Source organism: Dendropsophus ebraccatus, unplaced genomic scaffold (assembly GCF_027789765.1).
Source record: "Dendropsophus ebraccatus isolate aDenEbr1 unplaced genomic scaffold, aDenEbr1.pat pat_scaffold_658_ctg1, whole genome shotgun sequence".
Classification (NCBI taxonomy): domain Eukaryota; kingdom Metazoa; phylum Chordata; class Amphibia; order Anura; family Hylidae; genus Dendropsophus; species Dendropsophus ebraccatus.
Window position 1 is genome coordinate 18,517 of NW_027210257.1, and position 13,561 is coordinate 32,077.

Here is a 13,561-nt window from a genome sequence, read left to right on the forward strand (position 1 = left end):
CTTGTCAAAGAGTGGCATGAGAAAAGGCATTTGAAAAAGTCAAAAGGTTATGGAGGATGCGGGCATCGATCCCGCTACCTCTCGCATGCTAAGCGAGCGCTCTACCATTTGAGCTAATCCCCCTCTCACGTCCGTTCACTTTGGCCATCATCCCACCACGCTGTGACTTAAATAACCAGTTTTTTTTTGTTTTTTTTTTGTTTTGTTTTTTTAAGTGTGCATCCCAATCGCCACAAGTAAGAAACTATTGGGAAGCTGACAGGACTTGGGGCAGCCTGGGATGGTCCCCAGTTTAAAGTACTTTCCTTCCTTTTTTCAAACTTGTGTTGTTCGCTCGCGAGGAAAGCTGCGTTGGCCTCCGCCGAGTTTCTGTAGTGTAGTGGTCATCACGTTCGCCTAACACGCGAAAGGTCCCCGGTTCGAAACCGGGCAGAAACATTGGTTTGGGTACCCTTTTGATCCAGGGACAAACCTTTTTACTTCGAAGCCCCAGTTTTCCTCCGCTCGGTTTGAATACTGGCGGCTGGCTCGCCATAGCGGTGCCTGTCTCAACAGGCAGGTTTCTGTAGTGTAGCGGTTATCACGTTCGCCTCACACGCGAAAGGTCCCCGGTTCGAAACCGGGCAGAAACACAGTTCTTTTGCAGCCTTTTGGCTACCCCACTACGTAGCCAAAAGCACCAACACGTGAAATATTCCGGCTTCGAAACCGGGCAGAAGCATGGTGCTTCTGGAAGAAATTTTTGGCTACCCCACTAGTGCAACACAAAACCTTCTTTGCGCAAGCAGGTGATATTTGCTTGCAACAAGGCTTTTTAGACACAGCCACATACTTGTCCAGTTTGTCTTGTTGGAGATATTGAAGACAGGTGTTTGGCAACGAGCAAGAGGCGGCTGATGAATCGGCCCCCACTCTCCTAGATTTTAAGCAGAAACTTCTGGGGAATTGTACTTGCGGGGTTTGTAAAAGTGAGCTCTTAGCAGAGGATGGTTTCGATCCATCGACCTCTGGGTTATGGGCCCAGCACGCTTCCGCTGCGCCACTCTGCTGCTGCTCAGGAGGTTAGGAAGGCGGGGAAGAGAAGCCGAAATAGGTGGCCTCTGGCTACCATGCGCCAGCAAGTATAGCCATTTGTTAAAGGCCAGGGCCCCCCCTTGAGGCTGTTTTCCTTTTTCGATATTATTGAGTCAAAGGTCATGTGACCTGGCTGGGGCTTCGAGCAATTGCGTGCAGCAACGGTGTCTCTGTGGCGCAATCGGTTAGCGCGTTCGGCTGTTAACCGAAAGGTTGGTGGTTCGAGTCCACCCAGGGACGATGGCCTAATTTTCTTTGGCTTTCAGGGCACAGCGAAAGGCCCTCCTTTGGCAGGCCTGAGCTGCACTCCCAACTGAGAGCTTGGATGTGGTGTCTGTTTTAAATTCCTCAGACTGGGAGCACAGCTCTCTTAAAAGGGTGTTTTAAGGTAGTAGAGGAAGAGCGCAGCCAGAATGTGTGTTTCAGCTGCTCGAAAGGTCCAACACGAAAGGATGCACCCGCCTCCCTCCCCCCAAAGAAAAAGGTCCTTCGAGCCGGAATCGAACCAGCGACCTAAGGATTGCTAATGTTTTTACTACAGTCCTCCGCTCTACCAGCTGAGCTATCGAAGGCTTGGCCGGCCTTTGCTCGCCTACCTCCTAGGCTTGTCAAAGAGTGGCATGAGAAAAGGCATTTGAAAAAGTCAAAAGGTTATGGAGGATGCGGGCATCGATCCCGCTACCTCTCGCATGCTAAGCGAGCGCTCTACCATTTGAGCTAATCCCCCTCTCACGTCCGTTCACTTTGGCCATCATCCCACCACGCTGTGACTTAAATAACCAGTTTTTTTTTGTTTTTTTTTGTTTTGTTTTTTTTAAGTGTGCATCCCAATCGCCACAAGTAAGAAACTATTGGGAAGCTGACAGGACTTGGGGCAGCCTGGGATGGTCCCCAGTTTAAAGTACTTTCCTTCCTTTTTTCAAACTTGTGTTGTTCGCTCGCGAGGAAAGCTGCGTTGGCCTCCGCCGAGTTTCTGTAGTGTAGTGGTCATCACGTTCGCCTAACACGCGAAAGGTCCCCGGTTCGAAACCGGGCAGAAACATTGGTTTGGGTACCCTTTTGATCCAGGGACAAACCTTTTTACTTCGAAGCCCCAGTTTTCCTCCGCTCGGTTTGAATACTGGCGGCTGGCTCGCCATAGCGGTGCCTGTCTCAACAGGCAGGTTTCTGTAGTGTAGCGGTTATCACGTTCGCCTCACACGCGAAAGGTCCCCGGTTCGAAACCGGGCAGAAACACAGTTCTTTTGCAGCCTTTTGGCTACCCCACTACGTAGCCAAAAGCACCAACACGTGAAATATTCCGGCTTCGAAACCGGGCAGAAGCATGGTGCTTCTGGAAGAAATTTTTGGCTACCCCACTAGTGCAACACAAAACCTTCTTTGCGCAAGCAGGTGATATTTGCTTGCAACAAGGCTTTTAGACACAGCCACATACTTGTCCAGTTTGTCTTGTTGGAGATATTGAAGACAGGTGTTTGGCAACGAGCAAGAGGCGGCTGATGAATCGGCCCCCACTCTCCTAGATTTTAAGCAGAAACTTCTGGGGAATTGTACTTGCGGGGTTTGTAAAAGTGAGCTCTTAGCAGAGGATGGTTTCGATCCATCGACCTCTGGGTTATGGGCCCAGCACGCTTCCGCTGCGCCACTCTGCTGCTGCTCAGGAGGTTAGGAAGGCGGGGAAGAGAAGCCGAAATAGGTGGCCTCTGGCTACCATGCGCCAGCAAGTATAGCCATTTGTTAAAGGCCAGGGCCCCCCCTTGAGGCTGTTTTCCTTTTTCGATATTATTGAGTCAAAGGTCATGTGACCTGGCTGGGGCTTCGAGCAATTGCGTGCAGCAACGGTGTCTCTGTGGCGCAATCGGTTAGCGCGTTCGGCTGTTAACCGAAAGGTTGGTGGTTCGAGTCCACCCAGGGACGATGGCCTAATTTTCTTTGGCTTTCAGGGCACAGCGAAAGGCCCTCCTTTGGCAGGCCTGAGCTGCACTCCCAACTGAGAGCTTGGATGTGGTGTCTGTTTTAAATTCCTCAGACTGGGAGCACAGCTCTCTTAAAAGGGTGTTTTAAGGTAGTAGAGGAAGAGCGCAGCCAGAATGTGTGTTTCAGCTGCTCGAAAGGTCCAACACGAAAGGATGCACCCGCCTCCCTCCCCCCAAAGAAAAAGGTCCTTCGAGCCGGAATCGAACCAGCGACCTAAGGATTGCTAATGTTTTTACTACAGTCCTCCGCTCTACCAGCTGAGCTATCGAAGGCTTGGCCGGCCTTTGCTCGCCTACCTCCTAGGCTTGTCAAAGAGTGGCATGAGAAAAGGCATTTGAAAAAGTCAAAAGGTTATGGAGGATGCGGGCATCGATCCCGCTACCTCTCGCATGCTAAGCGAGCGCTCTACCATTTGAGCTAATCCCCCTCTCACGTCCGTTCACTTTGGCCATCATCCCACCACGCTGTGACTTAAATAACCAGTTTTTTTTTGTTTTTTTTTGTTTTGTTTTTTTAAGTGTGCATCCCAATCGCCACAAGTAAGAAACTATTGGGAAGCTGACAGGACTTGGGGCAGCCTGGGATGGTCCCCAGTTTAAAGTACTTTCCTTCCTTTTTTCAAACTTGTGTTGTTCGCTCGCGAGGAAAGCTGCGTTGGCCTCCGCCGAGTTTCTGTAGTGTAGTGGTCATCACGTTCGCCTAACACGCGAAAGGTCCCCGGTTCGAAACCGGGCAGAAACATTGGTTTGGGTACCCTTTTGATCCAGGGACAAACCTTTTTACTTCGAAGCCCCAGTTTTCCTCCGCTCGGTTTGAATACTGGCGGCTGGCTCGCCATAGCGGTGCCTGTCTCAACAGGCAGGTTTCTGTAGTGTAGCGGTTATCACGTTCGCCTCACACGCGAAAGGTCCCCGGTTCGAAACCGGGCAGAAACACAGTTCTTTTGCAGCCTTTTGGCTACCCCACTACGTAGCCAAAAGCACCAACACGTGAAATATTCCGGCTTCGAAACCGGGCAGAAGCATGGTGCTTCTGGAAGAAATTTTTGGCTACCCCACTAGTGCAACACAAAACCTTCTTTGCGCAAGCAGGTGATATTTGCTTGCAACAAGGCTTTTTAGACACAGCCACATACTTGTCCAGTTTGTCTTGTTGGAGATATTGAAGACAGGTGTTTGGCAACGAGCAAGAGGCGGCTGATGAATCGGCCCCCACTCTCCTAGATTTTAAGCAGAAACTTCTGGGGAATTGTACTTGCGGGGTTTGTAAAAGTGAGCTCTTAGCAGAGGATGGTTTCGATCCATCGACCTCTGGGTTATGGGCCCAGCACGCTTCCGCTGCGCCACTCTGCTGCTGCTCAGGAGGTTAGGAAGGCGGGGAAGAGAAGCCGAAATAGGTGGCCTCTGGCTACCATGCGCCAGCAAGTATAGCCATTTGTTAAAGGCCAGGGCCCCCCCTTGAGGCTGTTTTCCTTTTTCGATATTATTGAGTCAAAGGTCATGTGACCTGGCTGGGGCTTCGAGCAATTGCGTGCAGCAACGGTGTCTCTGTGGCGCAATCGGTTAGCGCGTTCGGCTGTTAACCGAAAGGTTGGTGGTTCGAGTCCACCCAGGGACGATGGCCTAATTTTCTTTGGCTTTCAGGGCACAGCGAAAGGCCCTCCTTTGGCAGGCCTGAGCTGCACTCCCAACTGAGAGCTTGGATGTGGTGTCTGTTTTAAATTCCTCAGACTGGGAGCACAGCTCTCTTAAAAGGGTGTTTTAAGGTAGTAGAGGAAGAGCGCAGCCAGAATGTGTGTTTCAGCTGCTCGAAAGGTCCAACACGAAAGGATGCACCCGCCTCCCTCCCCCCAAAGAAAAAGGTCCTTCGAGCCGGAATCGAACCAGCGACCTAAGGATTGCTAATGTTTTTACTACAGTCCTCCGCTCTACCAGCTGAGCTATCGAAGGCTTGGCCGGCCTTTGCTCGCCTACCTCCTAGGCTTGTCAAAGAGTGGCATGAGAAAAGGCATTTGAAAAAGTCAAAAGGTTATGGAGGATGCGGGCATCGATCCCGCTACCTCTCGCATGCTAAGCGAGCGCTCTACCATTTGAGCTAATCCCCCTCTCACGTCCGTTCACTTTGGCCATCATCCCACCACGCTGTGACTTAAATAACCAGTTTTTTTTGTTTTTTTTTGTTTTGTTTTTTTAAGTGTGCATCCCAATCGCCACAAGTAAGAAACTATTGGGAAGCTGACAGGACTTGGGGCAGCCTGGGATGGTCCCCAGTTTAAAGTACTTTCCTTCCTTTTTTCAAACTTGTGTTGTTCGCTCGCGAGGAAAGCTGCGTTGGCCTCCGCCGAGTTTCTGTAGTGTAGTGGTCATCACGTTCGCCTAACACGCGAAAGGTCCCCGGTTCGAAACCGGGCAGAAACATTGGTTTGGGTACCCTTTTGATCCAGGGACAAACCTTTTTACTTCGAAGCCCCAGTTTTCCTCCGCTCGGTTTGAATACTGGCGGCTGGCTCGCCATAGCGGTGCCTGTCTCAACAGGCAGGTTTCTGTAGTGTAGCGGTTATCACGTTCGCCTCACACGCGAAAGGTCCCCGGTTCGAAACCGGGCAGAAACACAGTTCTTTTGCAGCCTTTTGGCTACCCCACTACGTAGCCAAAAGCACCAACACGTGAAATATTCCGGCTTCGAAACCGGGCAGAAGCATGGTGCTTCTGGAAGAAATTTTTGGCTACCCCACTAGTGCAACACAAAACCTTCTTTGCGCAAGCAGGTGATATTTGCTTGCAACAAGGCTTTTTAGACACAGCCACATACTTGTCCAGTTTGTCTTGTTGGAGATATTGAAGACAGGTGTTTGGCAACGAGCAAGAGGCGGCTGATGAATCGGCCCCCACTCTCCTAGATTTTAAGCAGAAACTTCTGGGGAATTGTACTTGCGGGGTTTGTAAAAGTGAGCTCTTAGCAGAGGATGGTTTCGATCCATCGACCTCTGGGTTATGGGCCCAGCACGCTTCCGCTGCGCCACTCTGCTGCTGCTCAGGAGGTTAGGAAGGCGGGGAAGAGAAGCCGAAATAGGTGGCCTCTGGCTACCATGCGCCAGCAAGTATAGCCATTTGTTAAAGGCCAGGGCCCCCCCTTGAGGCTGTTTTCCTTTTTCGATATTATTGAGTCAAAGGTCATGTGACCTGGCTGGGGCTTCGAGCAATTGCGTGCAGCAACGGTGTCTCTGTGGCGCAATCGGTTAGCGCGTTCGGCTGTTAACCGAAAGGTTGGTGGTTCGAGTCCACCCAGGGACGATGGCCTAATTTTCTTTGGCTTTCAGGGCACAGCGAAAGGCCCTCCTTTGGCAGGCCTGAGCTGCACTCCCAACTGAGAGCTTGGATGTGGTGTCTGTTTTAAATTCCTCAGACTGGGAGCACAGCTCTCTTAAAAGGGTGTTTTAAGGTAGTAGAGGAAGAGCGCAGCCAGAATGTGTGTTTCAGCTGCTCGAAAGGTCCAACACGAAAGGATGCACCCGCCTCCCTCCCCCCAAAGAAAAAGGTCCTTCGAGCCGGAATCGAACCAGCGACCTAAGGATTGCTAATGTTTTTACTACAGTCCTCCGCTCTACCAGCTGAGCTATCGAAGGCTTGGCCGGCCTTTGCTCGCCTACCTCCTAGGCTTGTCAAAGAGTGGCATGAGAAAAGGCATTTGAAAAAGTCAAAAGGTTATGGAGGATGCGGGCATCGATCCCGCTACCTCTCGCATGCTAAGCGAGCGCTCTACCATTTGAGCTAATCCCCCTCTCACGTCCGTTCACTTTGGCCATCATCCCACCACGCTGTGACTTAAATAACCAGTTTTTTTTTGTTTTTTTTTTGTTTTGTTTTTTTAAGTGTGCATCCCAATCGCCACAAGTAAGAAACTATTGGGAAGCTGACAGGACTTGGGGCAGCCTGGGATGGTCCCCAGTTTAAAGTACTTTCCTTCCTTTTTTCAAACTTGTGTTGTTCGCTCGCGAGGAAAGCTGCGTTGGCCTCCGCCGAGTTTCTGTAGTGTAGTGGTCATCACGTTCGCCTAACACGCGAAAGGTCCCCGGTTCGAAACCGGGCAGAAACATTGGTTTGGGTACCCTTTTGATCCAGGGACAAACCTTTTTACTTCGAAGCCCCAGTTTTCCTCCGCTCGGTTTGAATACTGGCGGCTGGCTCGCCATAGCGGTGCCTGTCTCAACAGGCAGGTTTCTGTAGTGTAGCGGTTATCACGTTCGCCTCACACGCGAAAGGTCCCCGGTTCGAAACCGGGCAGAAACACAGTTCTTTTGCAGCCTTTTGGCTACCCCACTACGTAGCCAAAAGCACCAACACGTGAAATATTCCGGCTTCGAAACCGGGCAGAAGCATGGTGCTTCTGGAAGAAATTTTTGGCTACCCCACTAGTGCAACACAAAACCTTCTTTGCGCAAGCAGGTGATATTTGCTTGCAACAAGGCTTTTTAGACACAGCCACATACTTGTCCAGTTTGTCTTGTTGGAGATATTGAAGACAGGTGTTTGGCAACGAGCAAGAGGCGGCTGATGAATCGGCCCCCACTCTCCTAGATTTTAAGCAGAAACTTCTGGGGAATTGTACTTGCGGGGTTTGTAAAAGTGAGCTCTTAGCAGAGGATGGTTTCGATCCATCGACCTCTGGGTTATGGGCCCAGCACGCTTCCGCTGCGCCACTCTGCTGCTGCTCAGGAGGTTAGGAAGGCGGGGAAGAGAAGCCGAAATAGGTGGCCTCTGGCTACCATGCGCCAGCAAGTATAGCCATTTGTTAAAGGCCAGGGCCCCCCCTTGAGGCTGTTTTCCTTTTTCGATATTATTGAGTCAAAGGTCATGTGACCTGGCTGGGGCTTCGAGCAATTGCGTGCAGCAACGGTGTCTCTGTGGCGCAATCGGTTAGCGCGTTCGGCTGTTAACCGAAAGGTTGGTGGTTCGAGTCCACCCAGGGACGATGGCCTAATTTTCTTTGGCTTTCAGGGCACAGCGAAAGGCCCTCCTTTGGCAGGCCTGAGCTGCACTCCCAACTGAGAGCTTGGATGTGGTGTCTGTTTTAAATTCCTCAGACTGGGAGCACAGCTCTCTTAAAAGGGTGTTTTAAGGTAGTAGAGGAAGAGCGCAGCCAGAATGTGTGTTTCAGCTGCTCGAAAGGTCCAACACGAAAGGATGCACCCGCCTCCCTCCCCCCAAAGAAAAAGGTCCTTCGAGCCGGAATCGAACCAGCGACCTAAGGATTGCTAATGTTTTACTACAGTCCTCCGCTCTACCAGCTGAGCTATCGAAGGCTTGGCCGGCCTTTGCTCGCCTACCTCCTAGGCTTGTCAAAGAGTGGCATGAGAAAAGGCATTTGAAAAAGTCAAAAGGTTATGGAGGATGCGGGCATCGATCCCGCTACCTCTCGCATGCTAAGCGAGCGCTCTACCATTTGAGCTAATCCCCCTCTCACGTCCGTTCACTTTGGCCATCATCCCACCACGCTGTGACTTAAATAACCAGTTTTTTTTTGTTTTTTTTGTTTTGTTTTTTAAGTGTGCATCCCAATCGCCACAAGTAAGAAACTATTGGGAAGCTGACAGGACTTGGGGCAGCCTGGGATGGTCCCCAGTTTAAAGTACTTTCCTTCCTTTTTTCAAACTTGTGTTGTTCGCTCGCGAGGAAAGCTGCGTTGGCCTCCGCCGAGTTTCTGTAGTGTAGTGGTCATCACGTTCGCCTAACACGCGAAAGGTCCCCGGTTCGAAACCGGGCAGAAACATTGGTTTGGGTACCCTTTTGATCCAGGGACAAACCTTTTTACTTCGAAGCCCCAGTTTTCCTCCGCTCGGTTTGAATACTGGCGGCTGGCTCGCCATAGCGGTGCCTGTCTCAACAGGCAGGTTTCTGTAGTGTAGCGGTTATCACGTTCGCCTCACACGCGAAAGGTCCCCGGTTCGAAACCGGGCAGAAACACAGTTCTTTTGCAGCCTTTTGGCTACCCCACTACGTAGCCAAAAGCACCAACACGTGAAATATTCCGGCTTCGAAACCGGGCAGAAGCATGGTGCTTCTGGAAGAAATTTTTGGCTACCCCACTAGTGCAACACAAAACCTTCTTTGCGCAAGCAGGTGATATTTGCTTGCAACAAGGCTTTTTAGACACAGCCACATACTTGTCCAGTTTGTCTTGTTGGAGATATTGAAGACAGGTGTTTGGCAACGAGCAAGAGGCGGCTGATGAATCGGCCCCCACTCTCCTAGATTTTAAGCAGAAACTTCTGGGGAATTGTACTTGCGGGGTTTGTAAAAGTGAGCTCTTAGCAGAGGATGGTTTCGATCCATCGACCTCTGGGTTATGGGCCCAGCACGCTTCCGCTGCGCCACTCTGCTGCTGCTCAGGAGGTTAGGAAGGCGGGGAAGAGAAGCCGAAATAGGTGGCCTCTGGCTACCATGCGCCAGCAAGTATAGCCATTTGTTAAAGGCCAGGGCCCCCCCTTGAGGCTGTTTTCCTTTTTCGATATTATTGAGTCAAAGGTCATGTGACCTGGCTGGGGCTTCGAGCAATTGCGTGCAGCAACGGTGTCTCTGTGGCGCAATCGGTTAGCGCGTTCGGCTGTTAACCGAAAGGTTGGTGGTTCGAGTCCACCCAGGGACGATGGCCTAATTTTCTTTGGCTTTCAGGGCACAGCGAAAGGCCCTCCTTTGGCAGGCCTGAGCTGCACTCCCAACTGAGAGCTTGGATGTGGTGTCTGTTTTAAATTCCTCAGACTGGGAGCACAGCTCTCTTAAAAGGGTGTTTTAAGGTAGTAGAGGAAGAGCGCAGCCAGAATGTGTGTTTCAGCTGCTCGAAAGGTCCAACACGAAAGGATGCACCCGCCTCCCTCCCCCCAAAGAAAAAGGTCCTTCGAGCCGGAATCGAACCAGCGACCTAAGGATTGCTAATGTTTTTACTACAGTCCTCCGCTCTACCAGCTGAGCTATCGAAGGCTTGGCCGGCCTTTGCTCGCCTACCTCCTAGGCTTGTCAAAGAGTGGCATGAGAAAAGGCATTTGAAAAAGTCAAAAGGTTATGGAGGATGCGGGCATCGATCCCGCTACCTCTCGCATGCTAAGCGAGCGCTCTACCATTTGAGCTAATCCCCCTCTCACGTCCGTTCACTTTGGCCATCATCCCACCACGCTGTGACTTAAATAACCAGTTTTTTTTTGTTTTTTTTTTGTTTTGTTTTTTTTAAGTGTGCATCCCAATCGCCACAAGTAAGAAACTATTGGGAAGCTGACAGGACTTGGGGCAGCCTGGGATGGTCACCAGTTTAAAGTACTTTCCTTCCTTTTTTCAAACTTGTGTTGTTCGCTCGCGAGGAAAGCTGCGTTGGCCTCCGCCGAGTTTCTGTAGTGTAGTGGTCGTCACGTTCGCCTAACACGCGAAAGGTCCCCGGTTCGAAACCGGGCAGAAACATTGGTTTGGGTACCCTTTTGATCCAGGGACAAACCTTTTTACTTCGAAGCCCCAGTTTTCCTCCGCTCGGTTTGAATACTGGCGGCTGGCTCGCCATAGCGGTGCCTGTCTCAACAGGCAGGTTTCTGTAGTGTAGCGGTTATCACGTTCGCCTCACACGCGAAAGGTCCCCGGTTCGAAACCGGGCAGAAACACAGTTCTTTTGCAGCCTTTTGGCTACCCCACTACGTAGCCAAAAGCACCAACACGTGAAATATTCCGGCTTCGAAACCGGGCAGAAGCATGGTGCTTCTGGAAGAAATTTTTGGCTACCCCACTAGTGCAACACAAAACCTTCTTTGCGCAAGCAGGTGATATTTGCTTGCAACAAGGCTTTTTAGACACAGCCACATACTTGTCCAGTTTGTCTTGTTGGAGATATTGAAGACAGGTGTTTGGCAACGAGCAAGAGGCGGCTGATGAATCGGCCCCCACTCTCCTAGATTTTAAGCAGAAACTTCTGGGGAATTGTACTTGCGGGGTTTGTAAAAGTGAGCTCTTAGCAGAGGATGGTTTCGATCCATCGACCTCTGGGTTATGGGCCCAGCACGCTTCCGCTGCGCCACTCTGCTGCTGCTCAGGAGGTTAGGAAGGCGGGGAAGAGAAGCCGAAATAGGTGGCCTCTGGCTACCATGCGCCAGCAAGTATAGCCATTTGTTAAAGGCCAGGGCCCCCCCTTGAGGCTGTTTTCCTTTTTCGATATTATTGAGTCAAAGGTCATGTGACCTGGCTGGGGCTTCGAGCAATTGCGTGCAGCAACGGTGTCTCTGTGGCGCAATCGGTTAGCGCGTTCGGCTGTTAACCGAAAGGTTGGTGGTTCGAGTCCACCCAGGGACGATGGCCTAATTTTCTTTGGCTTTCAGGGCACAGCGAAAGGCCCTCCTTTGGCAGGCCTGAGCTGCACTCCCAACTGAGAGCTTGGATGTGGTGTCTGTTTTAAATTCCTCAGACTGGGAGCACAGCTCTCTTAAAAGGGTGTTTTAAGGTAGTAGAGGAAGAGCGCAGCCAGAATGTGTGTTTCAGCTGCTCGAAAGGTCCAACACGAAAGGATGCACCCGCCTCCCTCCCCCCAAAGAAAAAGGTCCTTCGAGCCGGAATCGAACCAGCGACCTAAGGATTGCTAATGTTTTTACTACAGTCCTCCGCTCTACCAGCTGAGCTATCGAAGGCTTGGCCGGCCTTTGCTCGCCTACCTCCTAGGCTTGTCAAAGAGTGGCATGAGAAAAGGCATTTGAAAAAGTCAAAAGGTTATGGAGGATGCGGGCATCGATCCCGCTACCTCTCGCATGCTAAGCGAGCGCTCTACCATTTGAGCTAATCCCCCTCTCACGTCCGTTCACTTTGGCCATCATCCCACCACGCTGTGACTTAAATAACCAGTTTTTTTTTGTTTTTTTTTGTTTTGTTTTTTTAAGTGTGCATCCCAATCGCCACAAGTAAGAAACTATTGGGAAGCTGACAGGACTTGGGGCAGCCTGGGATGGTCCCCAGTTTAAAGTACTTTCCTTCCTTTTTTCAAACTTGTGTTGTTCGCTCGCGAGGAAAGCTGCGTTGGCCTCCGCCGAGTTTCTGTAGTGTAGTGGTCATCACGTTCGCCTAACACGCGAAAGGTCCCCGGTTCGAAACCGGGCAGAAACATTGGTTTGGGTACCCTTTTGATCCAGGGACAAACCTTTTTACTTCGAAGCCCCAGTTTTCCTCCGCTCGGTTTGAATACTGGCGGCTGGCTCGCCATAGCGGTGCCTGTCTCAACAGGCAGGTTTCTGTAGTGTAGCGGTTATCACGTTCGCCTCACACGCGAAAGGTCCCCGGTTCGAAACCGGGCAGAAACACAGTTCTTTTGCAGCCTTTTGGCTACCCCACTACGTAGCCAAAAGCACCAACACGTGAAATATTCCGGCTTCGAAACCGGGCAGAAGCATGGTGCTTCTGGAAGAAATTTTTGGCTACCCCACTAGTGCAACACAAAACCTTCTTTGCGCAAGCAGGTGATATTTGCTTGCAACAAGGCTTTTTAGACACAGCCACATACTTGTCCAGTTTGTCTTGTTGGAGATATTGAAGACAGGTGTTTGGCAACGAGCAAGAGGCGGCTGATGAATCGGCCCCCACTCTCCTAGATTTTAAGCAGAAACTTCTGGGGAATTGTACTTGCGGGGTTTGTAAAAGTGAGCTCTTAGCAGAGGATGGTTTCGATCCATCGACCTCTGGGTTATGGGCCCAGCACGCTTCCGCTGCGCCACTCTGCTGCTGCTCAGGAGGTTAGGAAGGCGGGGAAGAGAAGCCGAAATAGGTGGCCTCTGGCTACCATGCGCCAGCAAGTATAGCCATTTGTTAAAGGCCAGGGCCCCCCCTTGAGGCTGTTTTCCTTTTTCGATATTATTGAGTCAAAGGTCATGTGACCTGGCTGGGGCTTCGAGCAATTGCGTGCAGCAACGGTGTCTCTGTGGCGCAATCGGTTAGCGCGTTCGGCTGTTAACCGAAAGGTTGGTGGTTCGAGTCCACCCAGGGACGATGGCCTAATTTTCTTTGGCTTTCAGGGCACAGCGAAAGGCCCTCCTTTGGCAGGCCTGAGCTGCACTCCCAACTGAGAGCTTGGATGTGGTGTCTGTTTTAAATTCCTCAGACTGGGAGCACAGCTCTCTTAAAAGGGTGTTTTAAGGTAGTAGAGGAAGAGCGCAGCCAGAATGTGTGTTTCAGCTGCTCGAAAGGTCCAACACGAAAGGATGCACCCGCCTCCCTCCCCCCAAAGAAAAAGGTCCTTCGAGCCGGAATCGAACCAGCGACCTAAGGATTGCTAATGTTTTTACTACAGTCCTCCGCTCTACCAGCTGAGCTATCGAAGGCTTGGCCGGCCTTTGCTCGCCTACCTCCTAGGCTTGTCAAAGAGTGGCATGAGAAAAGGCATTTGAAAAAGTCAAAAGGTTATGGAGGATGCGGGCATCGATCCCGCTACCTCTCGCATGCTAAGCGAGCGCTCTACCATTTGAGCTAATCCCCCTCTCACGTCCGTTCACTTTGGC

General features: G+C 51.1%; 49 non-coding genes across 49 annotated transcripts; 24 read left to right on the top strand and 25 right to left on the bottom strand.

Moving 5' to 3' along the window:
- Window positions 1–50: 50 nt before the first annotated feature.
- TRNAA-AGC (transfer RNA alanine (anticodon AGC)) lies at window positions 51–123 on the bottom strand. Its single transcript has one exon. It is a non-coding gene; the product is annotated as a tRNA-Ala (tRNA).
- Window positions 124–365: 242 nt separating this feature from the next.
- TRNAV-AAC (transfer RNA valine (anticodon AAC)) lies at window positions 366–438 on the top strand. Its single transcript has one exon. It is a non-coding gene; the product is annotated as a tRNA-Val (tRNA).
- Window positions 439–559: 121 nt separating this feature from the next.
- On the top strand, window positions 560–632 carry TRNAV-CAC (transfer RNA valine (anticodon CAC)). Its single transcript has one exon. It is a non-coding gene; the product is annotated as a tRNA-Val (tRNA).
- Window positions 633–977: 345 nt separating this feature from the next.
- Window positions 978–1,049, bottom strand: TRNAM-CAU (transfer RNA methionine (anticodon CAU)). Its single transcript has one exon. It is a non-coding gene; the product is annotated as a tRNA-Met (tRNA).
- Window positions 1,050–1,240: 191 nt separating this feature from the next.
- TRNAN-GUU (transfer RNA asparagine (anticodon GUU)) lies at window positions 1,241–1,314 on the top strand. Its single transcript has one exon. It is a non-coding gene; the product is annotated as a tRNA-Asn (tRNA).
- A 245-nt stretch (window positions 1,315–1,559) lies between these two features.
- TRNAY-GUA (transfer RNA tyrosine (anticodon GUA)) lies at window positions 1,560–1,646 on the bottom strand. Its single transcript is given in 2 exon segments — window positions 1,560–1,595; window positions 1,610–1,646. It is a non-coding gene; the product is annotated as a tRNA-Tyr (tRNA).
- Window positions 1,647–1,728: 82 nt separating this feature from the next.
- TRNAA-AGC (transfer RNA alanine (anticodon AGC)) lies at window positions 1,729–1,801 on the bottom strand. The gene has a single exon. It is a non-coding gene; the product is annotated as a tRNA-Ala (tRNA).
- Window positions 1,802–2,043: 242 nt separating this feature from the next.
- TRNAV-AAC (transfer RNA valine (anticodon AAC)) lies at window positions 2,044–2,116 on the top strand. Its single transcript has one exon. It is a non-coding gene; the product is annotated as a tRNA-Val (tRNA).
- A 121-nt stretch (window positions 2,117–2,237) lies between these two features.
- Window positions 2,238–2,310, top strand: TRNAV-CAC (transfer RNA valine (anticodon CAC)). The gene has a single exon. It is a non-coding gene; the product is annotated as a tRNA-Val (tRNA).
- Window positions 2,311–2,654: 344 nt separating this feature from the next.
- On the bottom strand, window positions 2,655–2,726 carry TRNAM-CAU (transfer RNA methionine (anticodon CAU)). Its single transcript has one exon. It is a non-coding gene; the product is annotated as a tRNA-Met (tRNA).
- A 191-nt stretch (window positions 2,727–2,917) lies between these two features.
- Window positions 2,918–2,991, top strand: TRNAN-GUU (transfer RNA asparagine (anticodon GUU)). Its single transcript has one exon. It is a non-coding gene; the product is annotated as a tRNA-Asn (tRNA).
- A 245-nt stretch (window positions 2,992–3,236) lies between these two features.
- On the bottom strand, window positions 3,237–3,323 carry TRNAY-GUA (transfer RNA tyrosine (anticodon GUA)). Its single transcript is given in 2 exon segments — window positions 3,237–3,272; window positions 3,287–3,323. It is a non-coding gene; the product is annotated as a tRNA-Tyr (tRNA).
- An 82-nt stretch (window positions 3,324–3,405) lies between these two features.
- TRNAA-AGC (transfer RNA alanine (anticodon AGC)) lies at window positions 3,406–3,478 on the bottom strand. Its single transcript has one exon. It is a non-coding gene; the product is annotated as a tRNA-Ala (tRNA).
- Window positions 3,479–3,719: 241 nt separating this feature from the next.
- TRNAV-AAC (transfer RNA valine (anticodon AAC)) lies at window positions 3,720–3,792 on the top strand. The gene has a single exon. It is a non-coding gene; the product is annotated as a tRNA-Val (tRNA).
- A 121-nt stretch (window positions 3,793–3,913) lies between these two features.
- Window positions 3,914–3,986, top strand: TRNAV-CAC (transfer RNA valine (anticodon CAC)). The gene has a single exon. It is a non-coding gene; the product is annotated as a tRNA-Val (tRNA).
- A 345-nt stretch (window positions 3,987–4,331) lies between these two features.
- TRNAM-CAU (transfer RNA methionine (anticodon CAU)) lies at window positions 4,332–4,403 on the bottom strand. Its single transcript has one exon. It is a non-coding gene; the product is annotated as a tRNA-Met (tRNA).
- A 191-nt stretch (window positions 4,404–4,594) lies between these two features.
- TRNAN-GUU (transfer RNA asparagine (anticodon GUU)) lies at window positions 4,595–4,668 on the top strand. Its single transcript has one exon. It is a non-coding gene; the product is annotated as a tRNA-Asn (tRNA).
- A 245-nt stretch (window positions 4,669–4,913) lies between these two features.
- Window positions 4,914–5,000, bottom strand: TRNAY-GUA (transfer RNA tyrosine (anticodon GUA)). The gene is given in 2 exon segments: window positions 4,914–4,949; window positions 4,964–5,000. It is a non-coding gene; the product is annotated as a tRNA-Tyr (tRNA).
- Window positions 5,001–5,082: 82 nt separating this feature from the next.
- Window positions 5,083–5,155, bottom strand: TRNAA-AGC (transfer RNA alanine (anticodon AGC)). The gene has a single exon. It is a non-coding gene; the product is annotated as a tRNA-Ala (tRNA).
- Window positions 5,156–5,395: 240 nt separating this feature from the next.
- Window positions 5,396–5,468, top strand: TRNAV-AAC (transfer RNA valine (anticodon AAC)). The gene has a single exon. It is a non-coding gene; the product is annotated as a tRNA-Val (tRNA).
- Window positions 5,469–5,589: 121 nt separating this feature from the next.
- Window positions 5,590–5,662, top strand: TRNAV-CAC (transfer RNA valine (anticodon CAC)). The gene has a single exon. It is a non-coding gene; the product is annotated as a tRNA-Val (tRNA).
- A 345-nt stretch (window positions 5,663–6,007) lies between these two features.
- Window positions 6,008–6,079, bottom strand: TRNAM-CAU (transfer RNA methionine (anticodon CAU)). The gene has a single exon. It is a non-coding gene; the product is annotated as a tRNA-Met (tRNA).
- Window positions 6,080–6,270: 191 nt separating this feature from the next.
- Window positions 6,271–6,344, top strand: TRNAN-GUU (transfer RNA asparagine (anticodon GUU)). The gene has a single exon. It is a non-coding gene; the product is annotated as a tRNA-Asn (tRNA).
- A 245-nt stretch (window positions 6,345–6,589) lies between these two features.
- Window positions 6,590–6,676, bottom strand: TRNAY-GUA (transfer RNA tyrosine (anticodon GUA)). Its single transcript is given in 2 exon segments — window positions 6,590–6,625; window positions 6,640–6,676. It is a non-coding gene; the product is annotated as a tRNA-Tyr (tRNA).
- An 82-nt stretch (window positions 6,677–6,758) lies between these two features.
- TRNAA-AGC (transfer RNA alanine (anticodon AGC)) lies at window positions 6,759–6,831 on the bottom strand. The gene has a single exon. It is a non-coding gene; the product is annotated as a tRNA-Ala (tRNA).
- Window positions 6,832–7,073: 242 nt separating this feature from the next.
- Window positions 7,074–7,146, top strand: TRNAV-AAC (transfer RNA valine (anticodon AAC)). Its single transcript has one exon. It is a non-coding gene; the product is annotated as a tRNA-Val (tRNA).
- Window positions 7,147–7,267: 121 nt separating this feature from the next.
- On the top strand, window positions 7,268–7,340 carry TRNAV-CAC (transfer RNA valine (anticodon CAC)). Its single transcript has one exon. It is a non-coding gene; the product is annotated as a tRNA-Val (tRNA).
- Window positions 7,341–7,685: 345 nt separating this feature from the next.
- Window positions 7,686–7,757, bottom strand: TRNAM-CAU (transfer RNA methionine (anticodon CAU)). The gene has a single exon. It is a non-coding gene; the product is annotated as a tRNA-Met (tRNA).
- Window positions 7,758–7,948: 191 nt separating this feature from the next.
- Window positions 7,949–8,022, top strand: TRNAN-GUU (transfer RNA asparagine (anticodon GUU)). Its single transcript has one exon. It is a non-coding gene; the product is annotated as a tRNA-Asn (tRNA).
- A 245-nt stretch (window positions 8,023–8,267) lies between these two features.
- TRNAY-GUA (transfer RNA tyrosine (anticodon GUA)) lies at window positions 8,268–8,353 on the bottom strand. The gene is given in 2 exon segments: window positions 8,268–8,303; window positions 8,317–8,353. It is a non-coding gene; the product is annotated as a tRNA-Tyr (tRNA).
- An 82-nt stretch (window positions 8,354–8,435) lies between these two features.
- TRNAA-AGC (transfer RNA alanine (anticodon AGC)) lies at window positions 8,436–8,508 on the bottom strand. Its single transcript has one exon. It is a non-coding gene; the product is annotated as a tRNA-Ala (tRNA).
- A 239-nt stretch (window positions 8,509–8,747) lies between these two features.
- TRNAV-AAC (transfer RNA valine (anticodon AAC)) lies at window positions 8,748–8,820 on the top strand. The gene has a single exon. It is a non-coding gene; the product is annotated as a tRNA-Val (tRNA).
- Window positions 8,821–8,941: 121 nt separating this feature from the next.
- TRNAV-CAC (transfer RNA valine (anticodon CAC)) lies at window positions 8,942–9,014 on the top strand. The gene has a single exon. It is a non-coding gene; the product is annotated as a tRNA-Val (tRNA).
- Window positions 9,015–9,359: 345 nt separating this feature from the next.
- On the bottom strand, window positions 9,360–9,431 carry TRNAM-CAU (transfer RNA methionine (anticodon CAU)). The gene has a single exon. It is a non-coding gene; the product is annotated as a tRNA-Met (tRNA).
- Window positions 9,432–9,622: 191 nt separating this feature from the next.
- Window positions 9,623–9,696, top strand: TRNAN-GUU (transfer RNA asparagine (anticodon GUU)). Its single transcript has one exon. It is a non-coding gene; the product is annotated as a tRNA-Asn (tRNA).
- Window positions 9,697–9,941: 245 nt separating this feature from the next.
- Window positions 9,942–10,028, bottom strand: TRNAY-GUA (transfer RNA tyrosine (anticodon GUA)). Its single transcript is given in 2 exon segments — window positions 9,942–9,977; window positions 9,992–10,028. It is a non-coding gene; the product is annotated as a tRNA-Tyr (tRNA).
- An 82-nt stretch (window positions 10,029–10,110) lies between these two features.
- TRNAA-AGC (transfer RNA alanine (anticodon AGC)) lies at window positions 10,111–10,183 on the bottom strand. Its single transcript has one exon. It is a non-coding gene; the product is annotated as a tRNA-Ala (tRNA).
- Window positions 10,184–10,426: 243 nt separating this feature from the next.
- On the top strand, window positions 10,427–10,499 carry TRNAV-AAC (transfer RNA valine (anticodon AAC)). The gene has a single exon. It is a non-coding gene; the product is annotated as a tRNA-Val (tRNA).
- A 121-nt stretch (window positions 10,500–10,620) lies between these two features.
- TRNAV-CAC (transfer RNA valine (anticodon CAC)) lies at window positions 10,621–10,693 on the top strand. The gene has a single exon. It is a non-coding gene; the product is annotated as a tRNA-Val (tRNA).
- Window positions 10,694–11,038: 345 nt separating this feature from the next.
- Window positions 11,039–11,110, bottom strand: TRNAM-CAU (transfer RNA methionine (anticodon CAU)). The gene has a single exon. It is a non-coding gene; the product is annotated as a tRNA-Met (tRNA).
- Window positions 11,111–11,301: 191 nt separating this feature from the next.
- On the top strand, window positions 11,302–11,375 carry TRNAN-GUU (transfer RNA asparagine (anticodon GUU)). Its single transcript has one exon. It is a non-coding gene; the product is annotated as a tRNA-Asn (tRNA).
- Window positions 11,376–11,620: 245 nt separating this feature from the next.
- On the bottom strand, window positions 11,621–11,707 carry TRNAY-GUA (transfer RNA tyrosine (anticodon GUA)). Its single transcript is given in 2 exon segments — window positions 11,621–11,656; window positions 11,671–11,707. It is a non-coding gene; the product is annotated as a tRNA-Tyr (tRNA).
- An 82-nt stretch (window positions 11,708–11,789) lies between these two features.
- Window positions 11,790–11,862, bottom strand: TRNAA-AGC (transfer RNA alanine (anticodon AGC)). Its single transcript has one exon. It is a non-coding gene; the product is annotated as a tRNA-Ala (tRNA).
- A 241-nt stretch (window positions 11,863–12,103) lies between these two features.
- On the top strand, window positions 12,104–12,176 carry TRNAV-AAC (transfer RNA valine (anticodon AAC)). The gene has a single exon. It is a non-coding gene; the product is annotated as a tRNA-Val (tRNA).
- Window positions 12,177–12,297: 121 nt separating this feature from the next.
- Window positions 12,298–12,370, top strand: TRNAV-CAC (transfer RNA valine (anticodon CAC)). The gene has a single exon. It is a non-coding gene; the product is annotated as a tRNA-Val (tRNA).
- Window positions 12,371–12,715: 345 nt separating this feature from the next.
- Window positions 12,716–12,787, bottom strand: TRNAM-CAU (transfer RNA methionine (anticodon CAU)). Its single transcript has one exon. It is a non-coding gene; the product is annotated as a tRNA-Met (tRNA).
- A 191-nt stretch (window positions 12,788–12,978) lies between these two features.
- On the top strand, window positions 12,979–13,052 carry TRNAN-GUU (transfer RNA asparagine (anticodon GUU)). The gene has a single exon. It is a non-coding gene; the product is annotated as a tRNA-Asn (tRNA).
- Window positions 13,053–13,297: 245 nt separating this feature from the next.
- TRNAY-GUA (transfer RNA tyrosine (anticodon GUA)) lies at window positions 13,298–13,384 on the bottom strand. Its single transcript is given in 2 exon segments — window positions 13,298–13,333; window positions 13,348–13,384. It is a non-coding gene; the product is annotated as a tRNA-Tyr (tRNA).
- Window positions 13,385–13,466: 82 nt separating this feature from the next.
- TRNAA-AGC (transfer RNA alanine (anticodon AGC)) lies at window positions 13,467–13,539 on the bottom strand. The gene has a single exon. It is a non-coding gene; the product is annotated as a tRNA-Ala (tRNA).
- Window positions 13,540–13,561: the final 22 nt, after the last annotated feature.